The sequence below is a fragment of the Leopardus geoffroyi genome, chromosome A1, assembly GCF_018350155.1.
Source record: "Leopardus geoffroyi isolate Oge1 chromosome A1, O.geoffroyi_Oge1_pat1.0, whole genome shotgun sequence".
Taxonomy (NCBI): domain Eukaryota; kingdom Metazoa; phylum Chordata; class Mammalia; order Carnivora; family Felidae; genus Leopardus; species Leopardus geoffroyi.
The window spans coordinates 160,304,122-160,317,196 of NC_059326.1; positions in this window are offsets into that span (position 1 = coordinate 160,304,122).

Genomic DNA, 13,075 nt, shown 5'->3' on the forward strand with positions numbered 1-13,075 from the left:
CATTGGCCAGGGTGTGACAAAAGCTACTTAGAGTTCCTTCCTTACACAAGTGAATGTTCTAAGACACATTCGGAGTAAAGTGGAAATCATGAAATTACTTGTGAGGGGTGAGTTTTAGAAGCCTTATTTTCTTTTAGTTCTTGAAAATTTAGTCAGTAATACCCAGAGTACGACCATTTCTTTTCACATATTTCAAAGCCATTTTATACTCATTTACTCCTGTTTAGTTCCTAGCTGATGAGTTACTTGCAACCCTTAATCTTTCTCACCTCATTAGTTTTCAATTTTGCACATCAAATATCTTCAAAGATGACTGCTGCCTTGCTATAGAGAAATGCTGATGTGCTCAGGCTAAGTTACAGAGAAGAGTTGAAGGGGGAAGGAGACACAGGGAAAACAGGCAACTTCTTCAGCAAGGCCGTTTAACTGTAGAGGTGGCTTGGTTTCTAAACCCCCACGTTGGAGTTAGACATTGGCATTCTGGAGAGTGATGGTGGTAGTTTTGGGACAATTTGATCTGCGGGACATATTAAAAATAGAAATAATTTTTAAAATGAAGTTTAAGTTTAAAATTTTCACATTAATATTGATTACTGATTTCCATCATATTAGATGGGCAAGAAGTGTTATTCTGAAATTAAATCAAACCCAAACAAACAAAAAACGCAGAAAACTTACAACATTTGATTGTGTTAAGAACTTTTACACTAAGATAGAGGCAAATATCCTGGGCCAGTATATAGTCCAGATTATTATTGATATTATTATAAATCATTTTTATGTCATTATCAGTAACTCAACACAGGGATGTGTGCAAATAAAGAGACTGTCTTGTTATTTTGTTAAAGGGACAATTTGAAGATCTTCTCCTGCTCCTATAATTATTTTTGCCTTTTGGATATTTATTACTTCTCTTTTATGGAAAAAAAAAGGAATTATAATCTCTTTCCAATGCTATACTAACTTTTCCAGGATGTAAAAAAAATGTTAAATCAAGGAAGGATTAAATTTAGCATTTATTAAGTGCACATTAATTAGATATGATGGCATAGGGGATAAGTTGACTGGTATGTATCCCATTCCTTTTTTTTTTTTTTTTTTTACAGATCTTGTTCCTGGTACTATCTGTCCAATAGAGGCAGTAAGACTGAATGTATTTTTCAAAATTTTTATTTGTTTTTTTGTGGTAGTGGTGGGGAATCTGGGAGGAAGTTGGTCTGCCTTATGATCTGTTTTGGGCTGTGATAGAAGCTAGACAGAGAGGAAACAAAAACTTCAGAAGAAGAAGGTCAGTCTATATGCTTGCCTCTGTCCACAGTTTTGCCCTTCTACATTTATCAAATATATGAAGAATTAATTGGGACAGAATATTGAAATAGATCTAGTTTCTAAATTGTTCTATAGTACTGAAGTTTAAAAAATAAATAGAGGGGCGCCTGGGTGGCTCAGTCGGTTGGGCGTCCGACTCAGCTCAGGTCATGATCTCGCGGTCCGTGAGTTCGAGCCCTGCGTCGGGCTCTGTGCTGACAGCTCAGAGCCTGGAGCCTGTTTCAGATTCTGTGTCTCCCTCTCTCTCTGACCTTCCCCCATTCATGCTCTGTCTCTGTCTCAAAAATGAATAAACATTAAAAAAAAATTAAAAAAAAATAAATAAAAAATAAAAAAATAAGTAGAGTTGACAAGGGGCTGGTGGAAAGGGTATATTTGTTTATAAACTCTTTCTTTAAGCTTCCCTATTCTTTTCATTTTAGAAAATAGCATGATAGGGGTGCCTGGGTGGCTCACTCAGTTGGTTAAGCATCTGACTTCAGCTTAGGTCATGATTTCATGGTTTGTGAATTCGAGCCCCAAGTTCTACATTGAACTCTGTGCTGTCAGTGCAGAACCTGCTTCAGATCCTCTGTCCCTCTTTCTGCCCCTCCCCTGCTCATGCCCTTTCTCTCTCTCTCACTTTCTAAAATAAACATTATAAAAAAGAAAATAGCATGATATTTTCCCCCACACAAGAAAATGATATTTTCTTGTCATTTAAATGTTGTCAATATACAAAAATATTTTACCTAGAATTTTATTCATTATGAATTTATATTAATTTGAAGAGGGATTTCACTGAAATTTACTTTTATGTTTTTTAATGAAAAAAAGTTTGCTAAGAATGTTAATGGTAAGTGACATTTGAATGGTACATCTTCCTAATTAGGTAAACGAATTATTTTCAGCCAGAATAGAAATGCTCTAAACATAATATGGTACAGTTGCTATTTATGAAATAACTATCTAGATTACATTTCAGGTAAGCAGTAATTTAATTAAAAATTTTCTTTAATGTTTGTTTATTTTTGAGGAAGAGAGACAGAGCATGAGTAGGGGAGGGGCAGAGAGAGAGAGAGGGAGCACAGAATCTGAAGCAGGCTCAGGCTCTGAGCTATCAGCACAGAGCCCCAACGAGGGACTAGAATCCACAAACTGTGAGATCATGACCTGAGCCGAAGTCGGACGCTTAACCGACTGAGCCACCCAGATGTCCCAACAGTAATTTAATTAAAGTCATTCTTATCTATTCATTGAAGTAAGACTTTAATGTTGGGTAGCTCAATTAACATATACAACTGGAATAATAAACCTGTGCACTTAATATTATTTTATATTTATAATTAGATATATAAAAACACTTTCATTGGTAAGACAGTTATTTCTTTTTACAATTAATAAAAACTTGATTAAGTTTTATAGTATCAGTTTTTCAAAAGACACTAAAGGACAAGAAAGATTTTGAAACAGTTAAGAGACCAATTGAATTTTTCATTAAACTCCTTATAGTTAAAAAGATTACATTGCAAGTTACTTTTACACACTGAAGTAGAATCTTGGCAAAATATATTTTTTAAATCTCTGGAGATTGTAATATTGATTATGTAAGCATTCTAAAGTAATTGCTGGAAATGTGGTTACTTTGATTATTTTTAATAGAAAACACTGTGGAGTATTAAAATAATATCAACAGTGCAGTAGTAGAAAAACAGTATATTATTACAAAACAGGATTAATCTTGTGGTTGAATCACTAAGCATGTCTGAGTCTCAATTTCCTAATCTGTAATATGAAGAATTTGGGCTGAATGATACGTAGGGTTACCTAAAATTCCAAAATAGTATATATCTATAGTATTACTATCACATAGCCTCAAAGAACATCAGTATCATGTAATTTTGTATATATTTAAAACAGCAAGACTTTTGGGATATGAGTTTTTTTATGAAGTTAGTTTATTAGATCAAACATTTCATTTTGAGAAAACTACTGAACTATCATTATTGTTACCACTGAAGGAAAAGCTACTATTGTCTTTCCTGGTGGAGTAAATGATATGCCACCTGAAGTTTGATTCTATTGTTGCCACTCATGTTTGGGGACACCTGAAGAAACCAAAGTGGTTTCTTACTATTGGTTACAGTTGGTATTGCTGTTATCAAAGGATGCAATCAGTTATTTGGAGTGAGATGTTCAATACTTTCCTTCCTGCATGCAACATTTTAAAAACCTTGCTTGGAAGAGAAGTTTATATTTCACACAGGAGCTAGTGATCCTTTTGAATTGGAATTATGCTTGTGTTGTCATGACAACATAGGATTCCATGCTCCTGCTTTCTACAATGTCTATTTCTCCGAGTCTGGGTGTTTTTAAGTGTTTTATTCATTAGTGACAGTGTGTGGTTATTGGCATCAAGAAAATAGTTCAGCCAGATGACATCAGTGGTGTGTGTCAACTTTGAATTTCTAGAATACATTGAGCATTTCAAAGAAGGTGATTACAGTGTCCCTTTGAAGAAGGAGGTGAGATACTGTTGCTTTATATATTAGTATATTTGATGCCAGTGGCTATATCAAGCAACCACCGTTTGTCAGTGGTTTAGCACAACAAAGGATTTTTTTTCTTGCTCATGGCAGATGTGAACAGGGCAAATGTCTAACAGAGAGTGACTTATCTTTGTTGACCCTAAGAGATTACTGTAAGTCCTCCACAGTATCTCTTTCATCTGCCTAGCTAAGAAGGAAAGAGAGAAAGCATGCAGAATTGTACAGGTTGTTTTACAGCTAGTTTGGGAAGTGGCTTACATAAATTATGGACACATTCCACTGACCAGAGCCCAATCATGTAACCATAACTAACTGCAAGAAAGGCAGGGGTATGGTATGTAGTCTTACCACGGCCCAGAAAGAGAAATGGGACCAACAAGCAGCCTGTCTTTGCCATTGTGGCTTTTTGTTTACAAATATTTAATTTAATTAGAATTTAATTAGAATATCTTTGGAGAAATTTAGATCTCTACTTCTATTTACTGTTCACTTTGAATCATGAACAGGTGCTAGCTGATATATTATTTAAAATTTATTCTTGTTGCTTTTTCATGAAAGATTTATTCACTTTTCCTTTGCTTTACAATTTGGGTATTCTAAATTTAACCATTAAGGTCTTATTTTTCATATTTCTTGCTACCTTATAATCTCACTTTAATTATCAAGCTCTTTGCTTCTGTTGAAGAGAAATCCATAACTTATAAAGAAATAATCATAACAAGACTTTTGTAATTCCTTAGAGGCCAGATGAACTTCATTTGAAGTAATTTAAAGTAAATTATTTTGTTCTGAAATATCACTTTTAGTTTACTTATCTGATAATTCAGAAAAATGTTCTTAATGATGTCTTTTCTTTTCCTTGTATCTGCAGTGAGTGTATAGCCATGTGTGACCAGTTACAAGTGTCCACAAATTGTTTGAGGCTGAAGAGCTATGGTTCTTAGCATAGATGCTCTTGGAATGAGGCCGTGGTAGTATAAAACTCAAGTCACATGTACAGGCCATATTTAGAAGTTCTGAAGAACAGCTTCAGTTGATCTCCCAGCCTACAGCCAGTACCAGTTTTCAGCCATGTGAGGCAGCCATCTTAGATGTTGGTCCAATAGATCCTTTAGATGACTTTAGCCCCACCTGCTTTCTGGATGTAGTCGATGGGATACTTAAAGTGAAAACTGTTTGACTCTTCCAGCCATGTCAGAAATATGAGAGATAATAATACATTGTTGTTTTATGTGATAATAAAAACTTGGAACATCATATTTTTATTAAGATTTTACTCCTAAAAAGTTTCTAATACTATCACAAGTTTTTGCCAATCTTTGAATATGGTTGAACAACCTTTGGATTTTGAGAAATGAACATGAATCACATTTCTTTCTATTATCTATCTATCTATCTATCTATCTATCTATCTGTCTATCATCTATTTATGTTAATTGCAGTGTAGCTTCCAGGTGGGACAAGTGGTTAGATTACTATTTGAGGCTGAGTGTCATTGCCAAGAACTGAGTTCAATAAAATGTATTTCTCAAGGTTGGCAGCAGACAATATTCTTAGAGTTTTCTGGGTCACTGTCATAAACCAGAATTCTAAGAACATAATAATTTAGTTTAAAGGAACATGAAGCTCAATAGTTTGTTCCTGGAAGCAGTGTCAAAAAATACTTGGTGGGAAAGTTTTGTATTCATGGAAAAATTGCATACTTGAAGCTGTGTAGGAAATAGGAGATGCAAACATTACTAGTCAAATAATGTGAATACAGGCAGGTCAAGCTGTATGTAGGTTATGATGACTTATATTCCTTATATAATCCTTATATTGCATGACTTGAAAGAGTCAGTAAGGGTCAGATTACCTTAAGTACATACTTCTCTCAGATAGGAGTCTAAATCCTGAAATATGAGCATTTCAGATCAATCATTTGCATTTGTTTCTCCAAGATGTCCATTCAAGTGTGAATATTCTTTGGAGAATATTACTTGAACAAATTCATGTTCAGGTATTAGGGATTTTCAGATATAATCTTTCTCCTATAGGGAGAACAGTCTTCAAGGCATTGGTGTTCTTATTTAAAGAGCCTTTAAAGAGTTGGTGTTGCTCTTGACATGATGCTGAGTATTGAAATGGAGAAGAAGAGATGATTAGGAAGATGCGTACTTCCTAATTTTATCTGAGCTTATGCTAAAAACACTGTGTACTTAAAATTCTATACATGCCACATTCTGCTGGTCTTCTTTGAAGTCATGTGCTCTTTGAGACAGGTTCGTACATTGTACAAATTTTAGAAAATACTAATATAGCAAGTTAATAGCATTTATTAAAACCTACTATTAACTAGTAAGCATTCCTTTTTACCAGTCTTATTCCAGGGCATATGTAAATTTTTAGAAAATGCCAGTGTGAATCCTGAACAGAACATGTTAGTGTTTTCTTCACCAGGCACATGTTTAGAATTATGATTCTTTTGGCAGTTCTTTAATATGTTGTGTGTAAATGGAATAATAACCTAAGAGAACAGTTTCTCTAGATAGTACAGCTAAAGTAATTTCACTGGCAGACTCCCTTTCCTCATAATCATCCCATTCTTTGGGAGCATACTGCCATCTAGCTAGAGACTACATTTCCCAGAATTCTTTTAGTTGAGAGTTCCTACATGACTAATTTATCACCAGTGGGGATGGAATAGACATGATGAAGACAACTTCTGTCTCATTTGCTTAAAAATAAAAAAAGTATTCCAGTTTTCCTCTCTTTTGCTTCTTGTGAGTATGAACATCATGTGTTTTTGATCCAGTTTCAAGAACGTAGATGAAGATAATACCTTAGGAGAGTGGTGGAGCAAGTAGATAAAAGGGTCCTGTTATCCTGAAGGACCTTGTGGATCAGAGCTACCCCAGCAGCAGTGAATACTCTCCTTGGGATCATTATATGAAAAAGAAGTAAACTGTATCTTATATAACCATTAGTTTAAAAAAAATCACTTTGTCCAAGTACCTTAGCCTTTACTGTAACTAACATACCTCACCTTTTGTGATTAAAATGAATATTCTCTTCTGTGGAAGAGCTCAACATATAGCCTTGTGTATATGGTTGCCAATTACTTCAGTAATTCAAAGATGTTAAAAAAAGTTCTGAAAATGGTGTACTAGGTTAAGAATGTAGACTCAGTGGGAACGATGAGCATTCAGGAGGTAGACCCAGTGGGAAGGCATCAAATTTCTTCCTGTCCAAATATTCCTTATTTTTATTGTTCACTTGTCTTTTTTTTAAACTTAGACTTCTATAGCTGCTTAATAGGTATCTCTTTCATTCACTTCCTATGTCCTTACTTTATTCTAAGTACTGGAGAAATTAAAGAAGTATTGGCTCTGATTTCAAGAAGCTCATGCCCTTGTCTATTTTGATAAATATCATCTCCCCAAACTCAGAACAGTGCCTACTGTGTAGGGTATTTGATGAATATTTGAGGACTGGATGAATATAATTGATGAGAAAAGATATACAGAGAAAAGCTTAGTAATATGAGACAGTATTGGAATGACAAGTGGCCTTGAAATAAGAGCTATGGAGTTTAGAATACTGAGAGTCATCAGTAGAGTACATACATCTGAAGGCTGTATGAAATTTGGCTGGAGAGAGTTTATGTTGGTTCTTAGAGACAGAAAGAGATAGCGTGTATACAGTTAAAAGCAATGTAATCTCTGTCCAGTAGAAATTTCCTCAATGATGGAAGAATTCTATTTCTGCACTGTCTGTATGGTACCAAGTAGCCATATGTATATAATTATATAAAATTAGCTCTACATAATTTCACTTAATTACAAAGAACATTTAAATAGCCACATGGGGTAATGGCTACCGTATTGAGGGCATAGGTATAGATAATTCAAATGTAAGGGCATATATGCAGCGATTCAGCTATAAGAATGAGCTGGCTAAGTATTGGGCATAATGAGTGCCTGAACTCAGTAACTAAAGTGCCCAAAGTGGGCGTATGGAAGTTTAAAATCTAACATAAGGCTCAGGAAGGGTATATGTCTTCCTGGTGGGCCAGGAAGCTGCTATGTTTGCACTGGATTTGCCATGGCCCTATTATAGTTGTGCACACATGCACGACCTTGAAATGAGAGCTAGTTATTGAAAGATATTGAGAAAACTAAAGGAGGCAGTCAAGATTTTTAAACTGAAGTCTGTGTTTAAATCCAAGTTACTATCTTTAAAAATGTATAATTCTGAGATTATGTGTATCAAGACATCCAACTCCCTTTACAGGAGTTTTCCTTAAGCTATTTGTTTCATGGGAAGCTGTGGCTTGCTAGGTAGTTAATGAAATTATTTATTTCATGGAAAGCCAGGGACAACATTCTTTGAGTGTAAATATTTTCTAGGAAATTATGATTTGTGAAAATAGAATCTAAAATGGTTTCCTTAAATCTGCTGTAATTTGTTTGAAAGTTGTACATTATTTGTGTCAACTTGCTCCAAAAGATGTTTTTTATCCTTATTATGGATAGTGCTGGTAGTTAAAATTTAGCGAGCACAGTTGTGAAATGTATTCTAGTATGTTCAATTTTGCACATTTATGTGGGAAGGAGAATTGAATGAGAAGAGAAGATGGAAATGAAGGAAGGAAAGATGAGAAAACAGGACAGGGGACATATTTACTGACTTGCTTGATGGAATATCTACTGATATTGAATATTTGAGGCCAAGTTCGCTATTCCTGAGATGCATGCAAGTGAAAAGGAACAGCAGCAAGACCTCTCTAAAGTGAGAAGTATCAGAGTGTGATAAATCTCCCAGCTGTCATGGTGTCCTGCATAGTATAAGCAATGTGCATTTTCTGTGATATGGGAAAATGGAAGTGAATGGGCAAAGAGAATATTTTTCCTTCCAGATATCAAGGTCATTTTATGAGATGTAAAGACAGAAGTGTCTCTGGGAGGCATTCTGCTCACTCCCAGCGAGCTTTTATCGATCTACTATAAAAAGCCAATTTCTACTTTCATATGTGTAGAACTCCTATTGAGGTCAAAGGTAAAGGACACACCTGGATCCAAAAGAGATGTTTTAGCTTGAATTTTCTAAAAATAAATTTCAGCAGGAAAAAAGTTAATATGAAATATTAAGCCCAGAAGTTTCATTCCACACAGTGATATCTCTGTAATGTTTCTTTCCTCTGCAGGAAACTTGATCCACTCTATATTTGTTTTGAAATTGCTTGGTTGGTCCATCTATCTCACTTCCAAAGATTACCTTTATTCTCCTCCTCAGCCATTTAAAGGAAAAGACAGAAAAGAAAATGTCCAACACAAAGCCTGCCAGAAACTTGAGTTTTTAATTTGAAGCTATTTGTTTTACTATTAAGTAGTAACAGTTGAGTAGTTTGGGGCAAGCTACATTAAGCCCTTTGATATTCAGATTTAGCAGTTTTAGATTGGGCATAATGATCCCTGTCAATTGTTGATGAAAGAATTCAATAGGGCTTTTTGTGTTGCTGTTTTTAAATGGAAAATATTCATGGTTTAAGCCAGATGAGTTTTTGTGCCCTTCTATTTGCAATCTTGCCTTCATTTATATTAGACCAGTTATTGGGTGCTTACTGTGTTAAAGATATTCTTCAGGTCCCATTGTAAAGAAGAGTTTTGTGATTGTAGTAAAATCAGTTTTTAAAAGAAATCCTAACAAAGATTTTTGATTTTTTGAGTAATTTTATTTTTCAGTGAAACATATTTCTAAATTTTTAATTGATTTCTGACAAAGAAATTTTTCCCCACCTTGCTGGAACACTTATATTTCTTTAGAATATAAAGAATTAAGGGGCACCTGGGTGGCTCAGTGGGTTGAGTCTGACTTCATTCGGCTTAGGTCATGATTTCACGGTTTGTGAGTTTGAGCCCTGCATTGGGCTCTGTGCTGACAGCTCAGAGCCTGGAGCCTGCTTCGGATTCTGTGTCTCCCTTTCTCTGCTCCTCCTCTACTCTCTCTCTCTCTTTCTCTCTCTCTCTCTCTCTCCCTCAAATATAAATAAACATTACAAAAAATTAAAAAGAAAAAAAAGAATTTAATCCTATGGCTCCAGAAGTCTTGATAACAGAGTCTTCAGCAGACAGTCCATCCCTGATCCCTGATTCTGTCCCAAAATCTGGACCTGTAGAAAAGCTGTGGACACCCTCACAACAATTTAATGTAGTAATTGAATTAGTCTCTCTTGGGGTAGTAACGACCTCTTTAAGCCTTCTGAAAAGTCTGCTGGGACTCTATACATCAAGGCTGGAAGCAAAGGGGCTTCTTGGACTTTCTGGTGAATTTTGGAATTGCAACATTATGTGCAAGATCAAGAGTCCATCTGAAAGACTGGCTAGGTGTATGACTTATGGTTATGATTATTCACCTTGTTATTTCCTAAACACAAGTTGGACTTAATCGAACCTAGAGTATATCCCACCATAATCTTGCTCCACTAGTCCTTTTCCATTAGCAAGGTACCACTGACTGGTGGGGCAAGCTGAGGGAAAAGTACAGACTGGCACCCCCCAACCTCTCCAGTGGAATATGTATGATATTCCTTGGACACTCCTGGCTCCCCAAGAACTAAGGGAAGGGGTTTAAGTGATTTCCATGCTAATGTGGGAAACTAAGGCAAATTAAAAATTAAATTCCCTTACTGCCTATAGCCTACAAGTCCTTGAGACTGGCAGAGTGACCTCTCTCTAGGAGCTTAGCTGCCTCAAGGATGACACTTTGCTGGGGGCAAAAAAGAACCTTAGCTTAACATTATCCCAACCTCGAGGATCCTGTAAGTCTACTTCCTTTATATCAACTGCCCAAAGATATATGCTGGCAATCATACTCCAAGTTTATGCTCCCCCCACCGCCAGTATACATCTGAAGGGTCTCATCACTGAGGTTGTATTAAACTGTAATAAGTGGCATTTCCCTAGCAACAGCTAGCCCCTCAAGGTCCTGGAAACCTTGCTTCCAAAATACCTTTGACACTTACTCTATCTCTAACTCCCTCCCAACCTGAGGGTATATAACCAGTTACTCATCATGACCCCAGTGCAGCTCTTCCTGCCCATGGGTCTTGTCCCTGTGCTTTAATAAAATCAGCTTTTTGCACTAAAGATGTCTTCAAGAATTCTTTCTTGGCCATAGGCTCTGGACAATCCCATCATCACCCCAAACTTCATCACTGACAGTGCCTCTTCCCAGTGTTAACTAAGGGGTCCTTTTTTTCAGGGATGGTATATATGTGTATATGTAAATTTACACCTTGTTTCTTCAGTTTACTAGCTGTTTTCCTCTCCATTGATATATGCCATTTAACCTCCCAAAGCCCATATTACTCAAAGTTTTGAACTATTTAAAATAAGCCAAACTTCCTGTGTCCTTTTTTTTTCTGTCTAGGTTTCTGTGTTAACATTTAGTGTCCTGTATATATCGTTCAAGAAGAATAAAAATATTCAAGGTCATTTTAAGAAACAGGACAGGTAATTCTTTACATATATATTTTTTCAAAATGGAAAATTTCAAAAATACACAAAAAAAGAGAGACTAGTGTAATGAACCTACACCTATCTTCAAAAATTACCAACTTTTTCCAAATGTTTTATCACCTTTTATCTTGTTGGTCTATTTTAAAGCTAATCTAAAACATCATACCATTCTACATATAAATACACTGTTCTGCATTTCTAACATATAAAGAGAAATTTAAAATATAACTATCATGCAGTAATCATTTCTAACAAATGTAACAATAATGCTTTCATATCATTTATATCTAAAGTCCTTACATTTTTCTGATGACCTCAGTGATGTCATTTTGAAATCAGGATCAAAAAAGTCTGTAGTTGTATTTAATAATTGTGTCTCTAAAATCTCTTACTCTACTAAAGTCTTCCCTTATATGCCACTTTCTTTTGGGTAATTGATTTGTTTGAGAAATCAGTTAATTTTTCCAGTAGAATGTTCTGCATTCTGAATTTGACTGGTAGTTTTGTTGTGGTATTATTAAATGGCTGCTCTCTTCCCTGTTTCCTGTTCACTATTCATTGGAACTAGAAGCAGTATTGAGGTGGGAAAACAAAGGCAGAAGGAAGGGGCAGATAAAATTAAATTTCCTTATAACCTGAAGCCCATTGACAAATGCTTGAGACTGGCAAAGTAAGTTTCTCCAGGAAAAACAAACTTAGCTTGGCAATAGCTAAGCCTCCAGTATCCTGTGAGTCTTCTTTAGCAAATGAAAATTCCATTGGAAATTTCCCCTTGACTTTATCTCCCCTAGCTCCCGAATATATAACCAGTCTCTCCTCAGGGTCCAGGGTAGCTCTTCCTGCCCACAGGTCCTGCTCCTGTGCTTTAATAAAATCACCTTTTTTGCACCAAAGATGTCTTCAAGAATGCTTTCTTGGCCGTTGGCTCTGGACCCCATGAACACCTCCCATAACCTCCAAACCTCATCATTATGAGACTCAGAACCAAACTGTGAGGGAAGAATACTTAATAGTAACGACACTGCCCTTCATAGTACATCACATCTTGAAGCCTGTTCTCCTTTGTTGATTAATGATTGATGACACTAAGATTAATCAGTTGGTTTAGGTGGAACCTCCATTATAAAGAAGACCACATGGGACCTTAACGTGTAAGATACTGTAGTCACAAGATACCTTGTAGTTTTAGCACCCATTGTTGATTATTGTCCTGATTCATCATTTAATTGTGATTGTAAAATGGTGATTTCGTTTTTCTTCATTAAAGGCTTTTTAAAAAATAAATTTTAAGTTTATAGAAAAGTTCAAAGTACAGTACAGGAAGATTGTTTTTTCCTATATCTTTAAAAGTTTGCTAATGATATGATGCCCAACTATCCCCTAACAATTTAGTGTGTATTTCTGTCAACAAGGACATTCTCCTATATATATCCACAACTGAAACATCAAAAAGAACAAATTAATATTGACACATTACTGTCATCTAATCTTAGACCCCATTCAAATTTTGCCAAGTATCTCAGTAATGTCCTTCATAAAAAAATGATCCGGTTCAGGATCATGCATTGTCTTTAAGATTCTTTGGTTTTTGATCTGGAACAGTTTCTCAGTAATTCCTTGATTTTCATGGCCTTGGATTTCTTGAAGTCTGTTATTTTGTAGTATGTCCTTCAACTCGTGTTTGGTATTTCCTGATGAGTAGATTTGAGTTATGCATCT